This window comes from Lithobates pipiens, unplaced genomic scaffold (genome assembly GCF_037356315.1).
Source record: "Lithobates pipiens isolate NorthernLeopardFrog02 unplaced genomic scaffold, aLitPip1_a1.2 Scaffold_1, whole genome shotgun sequence".
NCBI classification, from domain to species: domain Eukaryota; kingdom Metazoa; phylum Chordata; class Amphibia; order Anura; family Ranidae; genus Lithobates; species Lithobates pipiens.
In genome coordinates, this window is record NW_027507685.1 from 85462727 (window position 1) to 85483746 (window position 21020).

The window sequence follows — 21020 nt, forward strand, 5'->3', positions numbered from 1 at the left end:
GCCGAGCGACTAGGCTCTGTCCTCCAATGCATAATTCCCCTAGACCAGGCAGGATTTATCCATAACAGAGAGGCACGTGATAACACGATAAGGACGATAGATGTAATAGCAAGGGTCAAATGCCTTAATATCCCTATCCTGCTGTCCACAGACTCCAAAAAGGTGTTCGACAGGATGGACTGGACTTTCCTTCTAGCCACCCTGCGACACCTTGGGATGCCGACCTCCATCCTGTCTTGGATAGGTGCCATTTACTCTTCCCCTACTGCATCGGTTAGGGTAAACAGAATAGCTTCCAACTCATTCAAAATAAATAATGGCACGAGGCAGGGGTGCCCACTCTTCCCACTACTCTTTATACTTGCCTTAGAACCCCTATTGCAACACATTAGGCTTAACCCTGACATAGAGGACTGGAAACGAGCTCATAACATCATAAAATCGCGGCTTACGCAGACGACCTGCTGTTTTACATCTCAGAACCGCACACCTCTCTCCCAATACTCTTATCAGCTATACGCCAATATGGGGGCTTGTCAAATTTTAAAGTTAACCTGCAAAAATCAGAGGCGCTTAATGTCTCCCTTACTTCTAGTTCACAGACTCGCCTTAGTGGCAACTTTCCCTTCCGATGGTCCCCCCGAGCAATTCAATACTTAGGCACCAAGATTCCTTTGAATCTACAACTTATCTACCAGCTTAATTTTCAGCCCCTCATGGGCATTTTCTCCTCAGACTTGGATAGATGGAGGAGTCTGGCGGTTTTATGGTTTGGTAGCTGCAATGTTTTAAAGATGAATATTATGCCATGGTTGCTATACGGCTTACAATCTCTACCGATCAGGATACCACAGATCTTCTTTCGCAAGTTATGGATAATCTTCATTAAGTATTAGTGCAGTGGAAATTAAAGATTAATTCCTCAAATAATTTTTTGATCGATCAAAATTATTTTGATCGGAACTCCCCTCTCCACCAGCTTCCGGGTCTTCAGGGAGTTCCGTCTGAGATCCAGTGACGTCATGGACATAGACGTCACTGGACTCCTCCTCCCTTCCCCAAGTGCCTCCGTCTGCTAATGAAGGGAAGGGGGGAGGGGGAGAAAGAGTCTCCATTGAGGTCGAAGTTCTGATTGAACGTAGTGTGTACGGGGGAGAAGCTACGCATGACTTCACCCACTGCTGCCCTACGGAACTAACATGATTATCGGCTTTACATGCTGTGTTATCTTTATGTGAGTAGTTTGTGTTTGAACACAAAAATTCAATCTTATACTTAAGCGGTGAGTACTTAGATATTTTCTTTCTACCCATGACCTGGCGTCCTTGCTGGGATCTAAGGAGACGTGAGAGAAGTTTATGGTCCATGTTAAGCCTTTTGATACCCGCTTGCATGACCACCTGTTTGCACAGGGGTCCATGCCATGAAGTGAGAGTGATTAGACTGGCGGTGGAGGCATTGTCACGCTACTGTGGAAAAAAATAAAATAAAATTACTTACGTCAGTGCTACATGAATTTAAAATGTATTTGTGTTAACTGTGAAGTTAAGTCATGAATTGTGGAAACTAACTATAGTTTCATAGTTCGCAAGGTTGTATAAAGACACCAGTCCAACCTGAGTGAGTGTCTACCCCTATCCCTGTACATTGCACACTCACATTGGTCCTTACCCTCAAGGAGTCCACAATCTAAGGTCCCCATTCATATACTAGGGCCAATTTTGGACAGAAGCCAATTAACCTACCTGCATGTCTTTGGAGTGTGGGAGGAAACCTGATTACCCGAAGGAAACCCACGTAGGCACAGGGAGAACATGCACACTCCAGGCAGGTAGTGTTGTGGTTGGGATTCGAACCAGCGACCCTTTTTACTGCTGAATGAGAGTGCTAACCACTACACCACTGTGCCACCCAACTAGTGTTGGGTGATTGTATATAGTGTATACCACATTTGCCACTGACTAATGCAGAGTTGCAATGCAAGGAGATCAGCTAAAAAGTAGTTTGATCTGTATGTGCATTATAATTTAATCAAAATTAGTCGATTAATCGATAAAAAAAAAAAAAAAAAAAAAAAAATTTAAATCAGTAACAGCCCTATTAAGTATGTATGGCAGGGTAAGCCTGCGTGACTTAAAAGATCCCTATTACAGCGGCCAAAGATCAGAGGAGGGGTTGGCCTCCCGGACCCAGCCTTGTACTATACGACTGTTCACATGAATAGAGTGGTGCAGACACCTATCCCACAAGTTATGGGTCCGCCTAGAACGGGAAACAGTGCCTTTTTCCCTTGAAGGTCTGCCCTGGAATGGGATTCGATTTTCCAGATTCTCCTCTCCACACCCCCTAATTGAACCCACCTTGCAAGAGCTCAGCAGATATTTTGAGAAATGTCCAGCTTCCCCTTTCCCTTAACTACTATAATTGGTCACCCAGACTTTCTACTGGGTATCTCCGATAGATTTTACCGGCTCCACCCAGACTAGAGTTTAGTGAGAGCTTCCTCTTTTTTTGGACCTACTGGATGGTGTGACCTCTCAGACATATATCCTAGCTCGGGTTCCCCCATCTTGGGGAGATGGAGGATTTTGCAACTCACACTTCCTCAGATTCCTCCCGGAAGCCAGCGGATTCCACAGACAGCTGGCGCCATTTGAAGACTTGTGTCTGGGAGAGGAGCCTATACAGAAAACCCTTTTGTGCTCTTACAACATCTTACTCACACACACACATCCTATCATGACCCCCAATACCTGGGGAAGTGGGAGAGGGACCTTGACACCACGTTCATGCAAGGCCAAAAGAATAGTATACTCTTTTTTGCGCATAAGTCCTTCTTATGTAGCAAATATAAAGGAAAAAAAATAGGGATGCACCAAATGGGTTTTTTGGTGCCGAAACCGATACCGAAAATGAAAAATACACTAGGCCGAAAACCAAAACCGATACCGAAACAGCACAGATACCGAAAATGACTGTTTTTAAAAAATATTTTTATACAGGAGGTGGTCAGAGACTGGGGACATGGTACAGAAGATGGTCAGACTGGGGACATGGTACAGGATATGGTCAGAGACAGAGGACGTGGTACAGGAGGCATCCCCCATTGCAGGCCAGTGTGCCCCATTGCAGCCAGTGTGCCCCATTGCAGCCTGTGTGCCATTTTGCAGCCAGCCTGTGCAGCGAAGAGAGCCGCCTCCGCCGCCTGTTTGATCACAGAGCCGGAAACATCACAGCTTTCATTTCAATAGCTGTGTGTTCCCGGCCTTGCGCCGTCACACGTAGCCCCTCCCCCTTGTCCGGGCACTTTGAAGAGACAGATCATCCGTCCAATCCTGCAGATGATCTGTCTATCTAAGTGCCCGGACAAGGGGGAGGGGCTGTGTGTGACGGCGAGCGGCCAGGAACACACAGCTATTGAAATGAAAGCTGTGATGTTCACGGCGCTGTGATCAAACAGGCGGCGGAGGCGGCTCTCCTGCGCTATACACCCCCCATGATGGGCGTCACCAGGGGTGGAGGGCGGAGCCCCACCCAGGCCACGCCCCATTTTCGGCTCCATTATCGGCCATTTTTCTCTTTCGGCAAATTGCCAAAAAGGGCATTTTCGGCCGATATGTTGGTGCATCACTAGAAAAAAACTCATAAAATCCTGACGCGCTGGTGCAGGACACCTTCTGTACTGTGCTGGAGATGTGGCACACAGACTGGCACACTATTCCACATCTTCTGGGAACGCCCAGTCTTGGCCCCTTTCTGGAGACAAGTGCTGCAGATCATTCATAAGCTCACTGATGTATCCCCCCAGGATAACCCGGCAGCAATACTCCTAAACCTGACTCCTATGTCCTGTAAGCGCTATCGAAAATCTCTTCTGAAACACCTTTTGAACGCAGCCAGGGCGTGTATCCCCAGTATGTGGAAGCAACAGCTCCCTCCGGCAGTGTCACAATGGTTTGCTAGGGTGTGTGACATTCAGCGGATGGAACATCTTACAGCTGCCACAGGGGAAAAGGAACACAAATGCCCACTGGACGCCCTGGAATCTGTTCCCATTCTCAGACGAGTCCTACATTTGAGTGGCTTGACTTAAAATAAATTGGAGCCTAGGTCGTCAGCCTTGCCGAAACTTCACACCCCTTACCCTCCCCCCCCCCCCCTGCCTTTCCTTTCCTATTTTCTTCCCCCCCTATTGACATTGTCTGCATCACCCATCCTCTCTTTCAATAAATGAGAAAATTCCCCTTGTTTGCAGCTAGTTTTTGGAAACATTGCTGCTACTCCAGGACTAAGAGCCATAACTTACAAAGTTAGAGAAAGATTAGGGTCAGTCCTCTAAAATGTTAGGCCTGGTTCCTGATTTACAGAGTTAAGCTCATACTACACCCCAGAGGGTTTCCCTCCTCTCAATTAAACTTACACAATGATCTACACATGATCAGTGACACTGGGTTCTGTGTTAGTTAGGAGGTTCCTCTACTATCCCAATTAGACTACAGAATTTAACTGTTGAAGTCCTTAGACCACAGCTCTCTGTTTTTTCTAGAATGAGGTAATGGAATCTGAAATGTTCTCTCACTAATCTAAAAAGATTTGCTGGAAAAGTTATTTCCATAATTTGATACAAGAAAGGTTTGTAGACATATTTGATTGTTTTATTATTCAGTACAAGCCACATTCCTTAAATAAAATTTAAAAAAAAACACCCTGCAGGACAAAGGCATAATGAGCATAGCATACTAGTTCATTATGAATTACTTACCTGAGATCGAAGCCCCCGAGGCGACCCTCGTTCACACGTTGACTCGGCTTGTCTTCCGGGTATCGCTGCTCCGGCGCTGTGACTAGCCGAAGCAGCGATGATGTCACTCCTGCGCATGCACCACCACTAGCGGCATAATCGCCGTTAGAAATAAAGTCTAAGTCCTCCTTGTGTAATAGCAGCTCCACTTCCTCCATTTTGTTAGCTAGGCTCCTGGCATGTGTGTATACTCCTCAGTGTTATATGGGTGCATATTAATTTCTGCTTAAGTTTTCCCATGATTGCCAGCAACGCTATAACAGACACACTATAAACGTCTATTACTAGTATACAATAGTTACAAATGAAATTAATAACTAGCCCACAACCCTGGAAATAAAGTACATTACACATTATTATAAACATAAATACATAACATCCCGCAATGGTTCCATAAAATGGTATAATGGTCACAATCATAATCTCATCTCCAAGGGATAAAATTGGACTGACAGAAATAATAGGTGACTCAATTAACAGCAGGAATGCACACCTAGGAGGCACACAATGGGACAAAGACACATAACACCCTAAATGGATTATATCAGGAGACCCCAGAATCAGGTTGTTTTGAGCTGATGATATTAACATCTGCACTGAGTATCACAATCTAAAGCAGGCATTGCTGATTTTGGGCATAGAGGCCCTAAATATGTATCTGGGTCCTCCAGTTCCCAGAGTCAGTGTGTTTTAGGGAGACATGGACTTGGAGCAAAAATGACCACACTAAGTGTCCCCCAGGCACACACTGTCCAAAGGAGTAGTGTTTCCTTAAAAGCCAGAGCCAGTAGGCAAGAGGCCACCCCGCAGTCAACATCTTAAGGAGTCCCTCCGGCTGTTGTCCCTTTACCTGGCTTTATGAATGAGCATATAGAAATGAGGTGATTAACAAATAAGGATTCTTTCTACCAAAGGATTATAAAACACCATACTTTTTATCACCTGCCAAAAGGTGCATAAAATCAGTGGATAATCCCTGGGCAGGCCTATAAAGCGAGTATGAACAGCTTCAAGAGTGGCTTCTGCAAATATATTGATTATTTTTTGCAACCTATTGTCTCTGTTTTACCATCATTTATTAGACATTCCAGACACTTATTGAATGACCATATGGATATCACTTGATGTTAGTGCCCCTTATACATTAATCCCACATGAAGTAGGTCTAAGAGCATTATTGTACTTCTTGACTAAAAAAGGAAGCACTCACTATAAACAGGCTCAGTTTATTTTTAATTGTACCAAATTTACTTTAGAACATAAAATTATTTCTGTTTTATGGATTGTTTTTACTTGCAAACCCACGGGAGAGCCATGTGGGCCTTATGTTATGCAAAAATCACGATGGGCTATTGGGAAGATATAGCTATTTGGAACCATAACCCCTTCTCCGAATTCATCAATTTTTACAGTAGGTATATTTATGATATATTGATCTGAAGCAGAGGGGTCGTCCAAAGTGGCCTCTTTTGTAGAATACTGTAATAATTCCCTGCATCTGAGTTTTACTTACCGTATATACTCGAGTATAAGCCGAGATTTTCAGCCTCTTTTTTGAGGCTGAAAGTGCCCCCCTCGGCTTATACTCGAGTCATCGCCGTCTGACTGCTCGATCAGCGTATCGAGCAGACAGACGGCGGACATACTACAATTTGAAAGCCGCGCCTCCTTCTCCGCCTCCGCCTGTGATAGGCGGAACACTGAATTTCCCAGCAGCCTGTGTTCCGCCTATCACGGACATAGTCTCATCCTCGTCCGTAGTACGAGGATGAGACGATATCGGTGATAGGCGGAACACAGGCTGCTGGGAAATTCAGTGTTCCGCCTATCACAGGCGGAGGCGGAGGCGGGGCTTTTGAATTTTAGAATGGCCGCCGAGGCGATCCTGGCAAGGCACGGGACGGAGGCAAGGCAAGGCACGGCACGGGACGGGACGGAGGCAAGGCACGACACGACACGGGACGGAGGCAAGGAGGCAAGGCACGGCACGGGACGGAGGCAAGGAGGCAAGGCACGGGACGGAGGCTCGGGACACAGGTAGGCTGGACACACACACACACACACACACACACACACACACACACACACACACACACACACACACGGACACACACACACAGGGATGGATGGATGGAGACACACACACACACACAGGGATGGATGGATGGATGGAGACACACACACACAGGGATGGATGGATGGAGACACACACACACAGGGATGGATGGATGGAGACACACACACACACACAGGGATGGATGGATGGATGGACACACACACACACACAGGGATGGATGGATGGATGGACACACACACACACAGGGATGGATGGATGGATGGATGGACACACACACACACACACACACACAGGGATGGACGGACACACAGGGACGGACACACACACAGGGATGGACAGGCATGTCTCACCCTCGGCTTATACACGAGTCAATAAGTTTGCCAGTTTTTTTGGGGGTAAATTGGGGGCCTCGGCTTATATTCGGGTCGGCCTATACTCGAGTATATACGGTATGTAACTGACCCATCAAAACTGGCGTTTCCTGATTTAGAGCTTTTCCATGAGGAATGTCAGATACGCATGAGAAATCACTTAAAACGCAGATCCACCTAAAAAGGTATACTCAGCTTTTCCACCTCCACATCTGGCAGATTTTGGGGGGGGGGGGGGTGTATCGGTACCTGGTTTGGACAGGACAGGTATCTGCGACTCCCACTTCTGGCTCAGTTCACTACAGTGAACCGATCCAGAAGTTTGGCTCCCTCTCCTTCCCCCATAGCATTCTGGGACACTTCACAGGTCCCAGAAGACTCCACTCCATTCACAAAGCACAGATCGCTTCGTGCATGCGTGCAGTAGGAAACCGCAAGGTTTCAATGCCAGCTTCCCTTAATCAAAATGGCTGCGACAGCACTTGATAGAAATTGTTCCAAATTAGAAAATTGCACAAAACACAGTCAAGTATTAATCGAATACCCAGAAAATTGGTTATGGGAGTTCACAAGGTTCCTTTTAGATGATAAACCCAAGGAAAAAAAATTAAAAAATAAACACACCAACCACACACCTACCTCAGATACTGACAGCCCTGGAGGGGGGGGGGGGGGGTTAATTTAACCACTTCCCACCCGGCCTACAGCAAAATCCTGACGTCCTTCAGGATAACAGCTGCCGCGCGATTTGTGGCGAACGGTGAAACAGTGTGTCAATCTGACACACCGATCTTGGTAAAGAGCCTCCGTTGGAGGCTCTTATGGGTGGCACGCCCATCTGTGCCACCCATAAGTACCCATTAGTGCCGCCCATAATCAGTGCAGCAATATCAGTGCCCGTCATTAAATAAAAATGAACTTATTCACAAACAATTTTAACAGAAACAAACAAAGAAAACTTGTTTTTGTTTTTTATTTTTTTTAAATTTTCGGTCTTTTTTTAACTTTATTAAATTGTATTTATTTTTTAAAAACACAAACCGCAGAGGTGATCAAATACCACCAAAAGAAAGCAATTTGTGGGAACAAAATGATAAAAAAAAAAAAAAAATTGTTTGGGTACAGTATTGTATGACCGCGCAATTGTCATTCAAATTGCAACAGCGCCGAAAAGCTGAAAATTGGCTTGGGCCGGAAGGAGTCTAAGTGCCTGGTATTGAAGTGGTTAAGTTTATCAGTAGCTTCAACTCCATGTATTAAAAAATAAATCAAAATACCCACCACCACACAACACATGGCACCTTTTACTTTTGGATCCCAAATTTGATCTTTCCTTACCTAAAACTCCTGATGTGGTGTTCAGGAGAGCCAGCAATGAGTAATAATAATAATAATAATAATAATAATAATAATAAATAATTAATTAGACATAGAACCAGTATACGTGGATATTTTGACAACAGAGTGGGGATCTTTCAGCGGTTTTTTTTTTTTTTTTTTTTAAAGGGAGGGGCGGGGGTGGTAAGAGTAGGGGAGCACTAGAGGTTTATCCAAAAGTGATGCATAGTGTTCCTCAAAATTTCCCAAAAAAAAAAAAAAATAATAATACACAAGTACGATAAGTACATAAGTTCCCCAAGTATGATAGATACTCAATAATATATGTTCAAAAAGCTGCGCTAAAAATGATCCAGAAATATTTGTGAAAAATAAATAAAAAATGTATCTAAACAATATTTAAGCAAAATCTAATCCAAAAAAATGTGTATATTCAAATATAAGTCCATATCACCATCTACACACAAAAAAAATTATTTTATATATAAAAAAATATATTCTTTTTGATTGTAGTCTCCACCGTGTAACACACCACACCGGTAAAGGAAAAGGTGTCCTCAAAGATGCAGAGACAGATTTCCACCACCAATATTACTGCCGCTTACCAGCTAGACTGGTCCCATCACAGAGACCAGATATGGCCACAACAAGAAAACACTCCTTCTGCACATGGACCACCAGGAGGATAAATCTCAGTTCAGATGTTTGGAAAGGTACTACGGCCACACCACTCATTGCCCGGCACATACAGAAACAAAAAGGGTCGCCATAGTGTAGTAAATTCTTAAGTTTAATAAATAAATAAAAGGTTGCACTTACATCAAGCTGAAAAAACAGTTCGCTGTGTTACAAACAAATTTGCCGGCCGGCTTCGTAAACGCTGCCCGTCGCTTCCGGGTTCAGCGTGGAACGCGGGCACCCTGGAAGACGTTACTTTTAACGAAACGGCGTAGGGAGGAGTGGCGTATTGACGCCACCACGTTCCACGCTGAACCCGGAAGCGACGGGCAGCGTTTACGAAGCTGGCCGGCAAATTTGTGTGTAGATGGTGATATGGACTAATATTTGAATATACACATTTTTTTGGATTAGATTTTGCTTAAATATTGTTTAGATACATTTTTTATTTATTTTTCACAAATATTTCTGGATCATTTTTAGCGCAGCTTTTTGAAAATTAACTAGGATTTGTTTTGTGGGTATCTCACTTATAAAGTTGCTGCTGCACTCACGGTATAATATTTCACATAATTTATTTGTCAATATTTTTATTTAAGAATAGCGCTGTATTTTTTTGGGGTTACACTCAATAATATATGCCTCTGAATGTATTTCTTGCCAGATATTTTTAGTTAGGTGCTTTTTTTTGTGAATGTCAGGGCTGGGCTCCTCAGCTGTCGGCTAACTGCCAGCACATATCTCTCCACACTGACTCCCCTATTGACAAGATCCTGCTTGTCATTCCTGCCTACTTAAGCCGTCCAGTCCAGCTGATCTCTGCCTTCACCTTGGTCACATCTCTAGACACTCTCCTGTGGTCCTGTTAAAGACATGCCTTCTGGTTCCAAATCCTGCTTGCTGTTCTACTACGCTCATCTCTGGCTCCTTGACGTTTTGGCTCTGACTATCCATTCTGGTTTCTGAACTCTGGCTATGTTTTAACTACATTTACTTTATTATTAAACAAGTGAGATTTAACTGTACTTCTGTCTCAGTCTGATTCATGGTTTCTGACAGTAGGGGAAGGCCATGAATTCAGAAGATGCAGTCAATCCACACGTTGGTAATATTTTTTCCAGATTGGATGAGCAGGATCACCGCATGGATCAGTTTGCCATGGTGTTACAAACACTCCTGAGTCACACGGCTCCCCTGGAATCTTCCACTGTGGCTGCTCTGGTACAACCTGTGTTGCAGGCCATCCCTGCTAATGCTCATGTCTCTGTGCAGTCACCCGCCTCAAGTATTACCTCTATAAGAGGTATGTCTGTTTTTTCTCTGCTTCCCTAGTAATTTGGGGGCGATCCAGTCCAATGCAGAGGGTTTCTCAACCAGGTTGAAATATACTTTGAGATGAGTTTCCCACAGACAGAAGCAAAGTAGGTTTTGTGATATCTTGGTTTTCCCAGGCCAAGACCCTGTCAGAAAGCACTCTATGGGAGATGCAAAAAAAAAAAAAAAAAACTGTCGTCTTGAGTTACCTTGAGTTTGTGGTCTCCTTTAAAAGGGTATTTGATGTTCCCACATGCTCCGCTTCTGCTGCCAAGTACCTCATGTCCATCAGAGTACGAGACCCGTTTCCGATTACTCCATTGAATTCAGTACTCTGGCAGCATAAGTTGCTTAGAACAATGAGGCCCTCGTGGCTGCTGTCTCATGGTCATGGATACCATCAAGGATGAGATAGCAGCCCAAGATATACCCACTGAGCTGGAGAGGTTAATCACGTTTGCCATTCTTATTGCCTCTAGACTCAGAGAAAGACTCCCTTTTAAGGAGCACTCGCAGAAGCCTTCTGTACATTTGTCTCTGAGCTTTGCAGTCCCACCCTTGCCTCCCTCACCTCCCATGCCTCCTGGTACCGAGTCGGTCTGTAAAGATAAACCCATGCACTTGGGCTTCATGCGTGTCTCTGCGGATGAGAGAATCCTTAGGAGGGAGAGATTGTGTCTTTATTGTGGCCAGGCTGGTCACTTTTTGAAGTCTTGTCCTTCCTGTCCAGGGAACGCCTGAACCTTGAAGTCCAGTCACAGACAGACCTTAGGTGGCGTTGGTTTTTGTCCAGTTATCCAGAAAGATAAGCCCCTGGTTTCAGTTACTCTTTCTTGAGCCGAGTCGTCCATCGAGATACAGGCTCTAATCGACTCTGGGGCTTCATTGATGCCGCCTTTGTATTGAAGCACTCGATTCCGCTGCAGCTGCGTGACACTCCATATGCCATTGAGGCTCTTGACGGAAGACCTTTACAGCCTGCCCATGTGACTCATGAGACGGTTCCATTGTCCATGGCCGTAGGGGCTCTTCACCGTGAGATAATCCAATTCCAAGTTATTTCCTCACCTAAGTTTCTGCTGGTTATTAGTTATCCTTGGTTACAGAAGCACAACCCCTCTTAATTGGCTCCATGCTGAGGTTCTCTCCTGGTAGCCACAATGCAGTAAAAACATGCTTCCAAAAAAGGTAGCCAAGATCCTGTGCACATCTTCACTCTCCTCCCTGCCAGGAGTACCACAACAGGAGTTTGCCTCTACACTGGCCATATGATTGCGCAATTGACCTTCAACCTGGTGACATACCCCCTCGTGGCCTGGTTTACCCTCTTTCAGTCTTGGAGGATAAGGGCTGACGCTTTGTCACGACATGTTTCCTCCATTTCCAAGATGGAGTCGGTTCCGGTTCCTGCGATTCCTCCAGATTATATTCTGGCTACGGTTCGCACAAGTCTCACTTCTCCTTAGGGTGACAAAATTCTTGCTGCTCAGGTTCATGCTCTTAATAAAATTAATAAACAAGTGAGATTTAACTGTACTTTTGTCTCAGTCCGATTCATTTTTTCTGACAGTGAACAGCACTTGAAAATTGAAGGGTATGTGGCCTAATGTGCCGGTTCCGTCATCCCTCCACGTGATCTATTGTCACTATTTAAAATGTTATTAAACCCACAACAGTAAAATCAGTCCGTATATGCAGCATAGCATGCTTGTTATACTCACTGAGGAACTTAAAGGGGTTGTAAAGGTAAATGTTTTTCCACCTTAATGCATTAAGGTGAAAAAACATCTGACACTGCCTGCGCCCCAAGCCCCCCCGTTTTACATACCTGACCCCTCGAAAGTCCTGCGCTCGCCCCCGCCGTCCTCTTCGCCGCTCAGCCTGGCCGCTGATTGGCTGGAGTGGATGGATGGAAAGCAGCGCAGCCATTGGCTCGCACTGCTGTCAATCACATCCACTGACGCGGAGCGCCGGGGGCGGGGCCGTGTGATACAGCGAGTGGCCGGCTGTATCACGGGAGCGCACCTGTAGGTGCTTCTCACCATGCGAGGGAGCTCGCATGAACGTGAGAAGTACATGTGGGAGGAAGCAGAGACAGCTGCCGAGGGACACCAGAAGAGCAGGTTCGGGGCCACTCTGTGCAAAACGAGCTGCACAGTGGAGGTAAGTATAACATGTTTGTTATTTTAAAAAAAAAAAAACATTTACAATTTTACAATCCCTTTAAGGGGTTAATCATCTGCTTTGTGTAAAAATGCTGTTTTATCCTGTATGAACAGATCCCCTCCTCCTGCACTGTTTATCTGGGGAAGGCCGGATAACACAGGCAGTGTAGCTGACCTGCACATGCTCAGTTGTGTCTTTTATGCTGTAGAGAATATATCCTTGTTCAACTGAACTAGCCAGGTCACATGATATTAACATCACACATGTGGGCATGTATACAGGCTGCAGTGGAAATCTCCTACCTGAAAGATCAGCACTGGAGAAACTGTGCAGTTCATCACTAACCATGGTATACAGATCAGCCATAGGTATATAGTGGAAATATTTTACTGTAAAAAAGATTTATAAACTGTGGGATTAACTATTTTCATATTACTGGGTTTAGTAACACTTTATTCCACTTTCTCTCTCACCTTATTGAATAGGAAAGACAGGAGCTTTGAAACAAGCCATTTTATTAGAGCGAGCGCCCCCGATCCACTCCCCTGCCTCACACAACCACCAGCACGGTAATGCCAACCCACCTGTCCATGACGCTGCAATTGACACTACTTGTGGATCCTGTGGACTCAAGCAGCCATCTTCTTGGTGAATTTCTGCTTGTCCATATACCAGGATAAAGTTTGCCATCCCCGCAGGCTGTTCCAGGACAGTCCCTTTGGCATTCCAGGCTGGTATGTGCCTACATACCTACAACTTTGTCACAGGTGCTGGGTTCTATCTGGCTGTACAGAGGCTGTGAGGTAACCTGCTATAACACATGATTGTGTATTGCAATTATGACTGAGATTTTTAGACTGTTTTTACCTATGGCCACACTATTAAACAATTCTTAAATTTTTTTGGAAATTTTATTTACTATCCTCCTATTTAAGCTTGATGGACTCACGGACACCCTGTGCTTGCCAGTGCATGGCATATAGTTTTGTTTTGCCCCAGAAGTATGCATGCACTAGGAGATGTGAGGTCAAACTGCCAAAGCTCAAGCAACCCCTAGCAACCCGAGGAGGAACCCTAGGGTTCCACACAACCCTGGTGGAGAATGGCTGGGCTAGACTGTCCTTCACCTCCCCCCAATCCCCTGAACAATATAAGGAGTAGGGATGAGCTTCGAGTTCGAGTCGAACTCATGTTCGACTCGAACATTGCCTGTTCAGCGAACAGTGAACAATTTGGGCTGTACAAGTCTATGGGAGAAATCTAAAATGCTCATTTTAAAAGGCTAATATGCAAGTTACAGTCCTAAAAAGTGTTTGGGGACCTGGATCAATGCAAAAAAAAGTTTAAAAAAACGGCCGTTTTTTCAGGAGCAGTGATTTTAATAATGATTAAAGTGAAACAATAAAAGTGTAATATTCCTTTAAATTTCGTACCTGGGGGTTGTCTATAGTATGCCTGTGTAGGGGCGCATGTTTCCCATGCTTAGAACTGTCCCTGCACAAAGTGTCATTTCACAAGGAAAAAAACGTCTTTTAAAATCACTTTCCATTGACGGCTCCCGTAATACAGAGAACACTCAATGAGTGTTCTCTGTATTAGCCGACAATTCATTCATTGATAAAAAAAAAAAAAAATAAATAAAAAAAAAAAAAGTGTGGGGATTCCCCTAAATTCAATTACCAGGCCCTTTGGGTCTTGTATGGATATTAAGGGGAACCCCATGTCAAATAAAAAAAAAAAAAAAAAATTAATGTGGGGGTCCCCCCAAATATTCATACCAGACCTGAAGGGATATTAAGGGGAACCCCGCATCAAATGTAAAAAAAAAAAAAAAAAAAAAAAATTGACGCGGGGTCCCCCTAAAAATCCATACCAGACCCTCTATCCGAGCACACAACCTGGCAGGCCGCAGGAAAAGAGTGGGGAGGGGGGGACGAGAGAGCGCCCCCCCCCCCGAACCGTACCAGGCCACATGCCCTCAACATTGGGAGGATGCTTTGGTGGTCTGTGATGTGGACAAGGGCCTCATCCCCCACAACCCTGGCCGGTGGTTGTGGGGGTCTGCGAGCGGGGGGGGCTTATCAGAATCTGGAAGCCCCCTTTAACAAAGGGGACCCCCAGATCCCGCCCCCTCCCGTTTGAAATGGTAAGGGGGTACAAAAGTACCCCTACCATTTCACAAAGAAAGTGTAAAAATGGTTAAATAAGACAAACACACTTGAAAAATTCCTTCATTTAAAAAAAAAGAAAAAAAAAAAGAAAAAAAGGATTCCAGCGGTGGTAATTCACTCTTGCTATCCAGCGATGGATAATCATCTCTCCGGGGTCCAGCGATGGCTAATCTGATCCAGCGACGGGTGATTTTCAGTCCAGCGCTGTCCATACATGCATCCCTCTTCTGTCTCCACTGCGGAGATTCCAGCGCTGACGTTTCTTATATTAGGAGGGCGGGGCCATCCGTCACCTGACCCCGCCCCCTCTGACGCTGATGAGGGAAGCCATGGGGTTCCCCAGTGACGTATGGGTGACCCCTCTGATGTAACGTACCTTCAGGAGGGGGGGCGCTCTCTCGTCCCCCCCCCCCCCTCTTTTCCTGCGGCCTGCCAGGTTGCGTGCTCGGATAAAGGGTCTGGTATGGATTTTTAGGGGGACCCCCATGTCAAATTTTTTTTTAATTTGATGTGGGGGGTCCCCCCAAATATTCATACCAGACCTGAAGGGATATTAAGGGGAACCCTGCATCAAATGCCACTACAGTACTCATCAGTGCTACATTAGTGCCAATACAGTGCTCATTTGTGCCATCAGTACCACATCAGCATCACTAGAGTGCTCATCTGCACCACTACAGTGCTTATCAGTGCCACTACAGAGCTCATCAGCGCCACTACAGTACCCAATAGTGCACATCAGTGCCAGATAATCAGTGCATCCTCAGTGTGGTGCATCAGTGTACATCAATGCACCCTCATCAGTACCCAGCAGTGCACCCACATCAGTACCCAGCAGTGCACCCACATCAGTACCCAGCAGTGCACCCACATCAGTACCCAGCAGTGCACCCACATCAGTACCCAGCAGTGCACCCACATCAGTACCCAGCAGTGCACCCACATCAGCACCCAGCAGTGCACCCACATCAGCACCCAGCAGTGCACCCACATCAGCACCCAGCAGTGCACCCACATCAGCACCCAGCAGTGCACCCACATCAGCACCCAGCAGTGCACCCACATCAGCACCCAGCAGTGCAGCCATATCTGTCCAAGTGTCCCTACCACAGCAGTTTGTCACCACAGCCCACAGTCACCAGTCAACGCAGGCTTCCGTTACATCAGAGGGGGTTGGGTCACCCATACATCATGGGGAACCCCATGGCTTCCCTCATCAGCGTCAGAGGGGGCGGGGTCAGGTGACGGATGGCCCCGCCCTCCTAATATAAGAAACGTCAGCGCTGGAATCCCTGCAGTGTCTCCGCAGTGGAGACAGAAGAGGGATGCCATGTATGGACAGCGCTGGACTGAAAATCACCCGTCGCTGGACCCCGGAGAGATGATCATCCATCGCTGGATAGCAAGAGTGAATTACCACCGCTGGAATCCTTTTTTTTTTTTTTTGTCTTATTTAACCATTTTTACACTTTCTTTGTACCCCCTTACTATTTCAAACGGGGGGCGGGATCTGGGGATCCCCTTTGTTAAAGGGGGCTTCCAGATTCTGATAAGCCCCCCGCTCGCAGACCCCCACAACCACCGGCCAGGGTTGTGGGGGATGAGGCCCTTGTCCATATCACAGACCACCAAAGCATCCTCCCAATGTTGAGGGCATGTAGCCTGGTACGGTTCGGGGGGCGCTCTCTAGTCCCCCCCCCCCCCACTCTTTTCCTGCGGCCTGCCAGGTTGCGTGCTCGGATAGAGGGTCTGGTATGGATTTTTAGGGGGACCCCACGTCAATTTTTTTTTTTACATTTGATGCGGGGTTCCCCTTAATATCCCTTCAGGTCTGGTATGAATATTTGGGGGGACCACCACCTCAAATTATTATTTTTTTTTAATTTGACATGGGGTTCCCCTTAATATCCATACAAGACTTAAAGGGCCTGGTAATTGAATTTAGGGGAACCCCTACACTTTTTTTTTTTATCAATGAATGAATTGTCGGCTAATACAGAGAACACTCATTGAGTGTTCTCTGTATTACGGGAGCCGACAATGGAAAGTGATTTTAAAAGACTTTTTCCTTGCGAAATGACACTTTGTGCAGGGACAGTTCTAAGCATGGGAAACATGCGCCCCTTCGCATGCATACTATAGACACCCCCCCCCCCCCCCCCCCCGGTACGAAATTTAAAGGAATATTACACTTTTATTGTTTCACTCTAATCATTATTAAAATCACTGCTCCTGAAAAAATTGTTAAAACTTTTTTTTGCATTGATCCATGTCCCCTGGGGCAGGACCCAGGTCCCCAAACACTTTTTAGGACAGTAACTTGCATATTAACCTTTAAAATTAGCACTTTAGATTGTGAACGTTCAAGTCCCATAGACTTTAATAGGGTTCTAAAGTTCACATGAAGTTTAGGTCTGTTCGCAGGTTCTGGTGCAAACCGAACAGGGGGGTTTCGGCTCATCCCTAATAAGGAGTAACACAACAGTGATGAACTAATCTCTTGTGATTGAGGCATTTTGCTGCTTCCACTCTCACTTAAAGCGGACCTCCACCCTGAAGTGGAAGTTCCGCTCATCTGATCCCTCGGTGCATGAAATAAAAGCCTATAGTCACTGAAGTCTGCTATAAACATAAATTGATATTATTAATTAGGGCTGTAACTAACGATTATTTTCATAATCGATTAGTTGGCCGATTAATCAGTTAATAACCTTAAAAAAAAAAAAAAAAAAAAAAAAAAAAAAAAAAAGGTGGGTCAAATTGACGTTCATTTTCAACCACAGTGACGGGAAAATTTGGAAATAATAGAAAACTTCTTAGTCAGGAATTTTCTGACAGTGTATGTAGTTTTCCTTCAGAAATTACATTCATTTTAAAAACAAGTGAAAATTTTAAACAAAATTCTTTCATTCAGTGAATGTACAAATATTTTTCGTCTGAATATTTTCATCTGAAAATTGATCTGTGTGGCCAGCATAAGGCACCTATGCAGTTTGCTTTTGCTCTGTTTCTGCAGTGCTTTTTGCTGTACGTTTTGATTCTTTGCGCACACAATTTTACTGCAATTTGCATTTTTTTTTGGGCAGATTGAAAAACACAAATTGCTGCAAAAACGCATTACATGCTTTTCTGCAGCTTCTCCATTGAAGTATATTGAACCAATAAAGCACCATTTTGCGTTAAAGTCCCTGACCCTTTCAGATGTGAATGTGTCCCATAGGAAACCATGTAAATGAACTGTAGTGCATTTCTGAAAAAAGCACCAATAAACATGTGAATCCGGTCTAAGACGTTTAGTAACATAATGAGGTTGTAAAAAATAAATAAATAAAAAATTAGCCCTTTATAGTAGAAAAAAAAAATCAGATAATCACTACTGTAAGGGGTTCATTTTTTTAATGTAGAACGGTGAAAGTAATATTTACAGTAGCGATTTGCTCTTTTTTGTACTATAAATGGCTCATTTTTTTTTTTTTTTTAACCCCATTATGTTACTGGGCGACTAATCAATTCATTTCATAATCGATTAGTTGTGTCAGTCCTAATAATAATAATAAAAAAAAAAAAAAGAAGGGGGGGGGTAACCTTGACAAGTAAAGAGAACACCCCAATCAATGCAAAGGTGATGAGAAAACAAAAACAATCAGAAGCCAGAATAATTACCCAAACCCTGCAGAGGATTAGGATTGGGGATATCAGCAGCCCATCGTTCTGCATTTCCTATTCAGTGGCATTGTTACCAGCTGTTAAGGCTGGAATACCAAACACAAAGCTTAAGCTATCATAACATAAACACTGTCACACATGCACTAATAATGGCTTTTGTCACCTTATTGACATCGGTTACACTGACAAAATGTGACAGTCCACATCGCGCGATCATTATGCATAAGCTTCGTACGCGATCAGCATTTTACTATCCACAACATAAACAGGTAGGGGTTTCTGCAACATCTAGCACAACATACCCGATATCCAAACAACAAATGCAACCGTTCTCCCTTCGGCCCCGCTCCTTACTATAGACCAGCTTTAGCAGCCTTATTATGGTGCACTTCTCAACCAAACCCGACCCACGACAGTCCGCCCCTTCCTCTATCCGATTGGCCGCTGCTTGTCAGTTTAGGGCGGACGCTAAATGTGATTGCCAGAGACGTTTGTCTATCAATTCTCTCTCTTGGTTCGGTTGACCCGGTAGGGAAAATAAATCGAGCGGCCCCGTGTGTCAAAAAGGAAGCAGTGCGCAATAAGTAGAAACCGTTACCAGAGCTATTATAGAGAGAGCGGGAAAATACACTGTACGGTGTGGTTTGTTGCTGTGTTTTTTTTTATGATGCTGAAGTTGGCTCCTTATTCGGCCAGCGCCTTATTCAGGATGGATCTTTGTTCCCAAAAGTGATTATTTACTAAACAATCTGCAACATTTATAACATAAAAAAAGTGAACTTACAATTCTGTCTTCCTAAGACCCCTTTCACACTGGGGCGAGGGTGGCATTAGCGGTAAAGCTGCAGCAGTGCTATGCCAGTGGTATAGCTGCATTGCCACATTGATTTCAATGTGATTGTATGCGATTGTATACGCCGCTCCAAAGATGCTGCTAGCAGGACTTTTTTTTACCATCCTGCCAGCGCACCGCTTCAGTGTGCAAGCCACCGGGACTTGCACACTGGAGACACAGCAGCGGCTCTTTCAGGGCACGCTGCAGGCGATATTTTGTAACGATGTAGTGCCTGACGAGTGTCAAAGGGGTCCAACTGCCAGGTATTTAACCACTAGGCGCTCGTGCTATTGAAAGACGGCTACAGCGCGGACGCCAATTGCCAGGTGGACATCCTCCTGTTTACTTCCGCGATGCACGTTCCAGCAAGCGCACATCAGGGAAATTCTGTGCTGGCCATGTCCCTTGGACACAGCCAGTCACAGATCGCTGTAAATGGCCAATCACAGTGAGATCTGAGTGTCCAATAAGAGATGATCTCATATGTAGACATATGAGATCATCTCTCATCGCCAGCTCTCCCTCCTCACACAGAGACAGTGTGTGAGGAGGGAGAGACCAACGGCTGCAGCGGTGAGTGAAAAAAAATAGAAAAATAAAGTGCCCACAGTACGTCACTGCCATCTGTCCCCAGTGCCACATATTAATGCCATCTGTCATCAGTGCAAAAATAAGCGTAATCAGTGCCACATATTAGTGCCATCTGTCATCAGTGACACGTATCAGTGCCATCTGTTATCAGTGTCACGTGTCAGTGCCACGTATCAGTGCATCTGTCATTAGTGTCACATGTCATCAGTGCCACGTATTAGTGCCATCTGTTATCAGTGCCACATATTAGTGTCATCTGTCAGTGTCACGTGTCATCAGTGCCACGTATTAGTGCCATCTGTCATCAGTGCCACATGTCATCAGTGCCATCTGTAATCAGTGCCACGTCAGTGTCATGTGTCATTGCCCTGGTGCTCCAGGGCCTTCAAAAGTGTAATAGGTAGTCAACAAGTTAGATGTGTAATTTATGCTCCTAGAACACGTGACAGTGCTCCCGGCATGTTGGGGATCTCTATGTGGTAAGGCTGTCAAAAGGTCCCACACATGTGGTATCGTAATTCTCAGGAGGAGTAGCAGAATGTATTTTGGGGTGTCATTTGTGGTATACACATGCCATGTGAGAGAAATAACCTATTAAAATGATGATTTTGTGGGGGAAAAAAATCTTAATTTTGCAAAGAATTGTGGGAAAAAATTACATCATCAAAAAGCTCACCATCCCTCTTACTAAATACCTCGGAATGTCTACTTTCAAAAAGGGGTAATTTGGGGGGTATTTGTACTTTCCTGGCTTGTTCTGGTTGCAAGAAATGAGATTGGCCACCAGTACATCAGGTGTGATAAATTTTTTATGATTTGCACCACAACTTGCAGACTCTCTAACTTTCACAAAGACCAAATAATATCCACTAATTTCAGTTATTTTTACCAAATATATGTAGCAGTATAAATTGTGGCTAAAATGTATGAAGAAAAATCATTTGCAAAATTTTATCACAGAAACTAAGAAAAATGTGTTTTTTTTTTTCCAAGATTTTTGGTCTTTATTCAT

The 21020-nt window shown here is 44.8% G+C and overlaps 1 protein-coding gene across 5 annotated transcripts in view; it reads right to left on the reverse strand.

Moving 5' to 3' along the window:
• Window positions 1-19012, reverse strand: part of SCAI (suppressor of cancer cell invasion) — a 1638004-nt gene extending 1618992 nt beyond the window's left edge. For all 5 annotated transcript variants that reach the window (XM_077463762.1, XM_077463684.1, XM_077463531.1 and 2 more), the window contains exon 1: window positions 18885-19012. The gene's annotated coding sequence lies outside the window, so the exon portion shown is untranslated. The remainder of the gene's footprint in view (window positions 1-18884) is intronic.
• Window positions 19013-21020: the final 2008 nt, after the last annotated feature.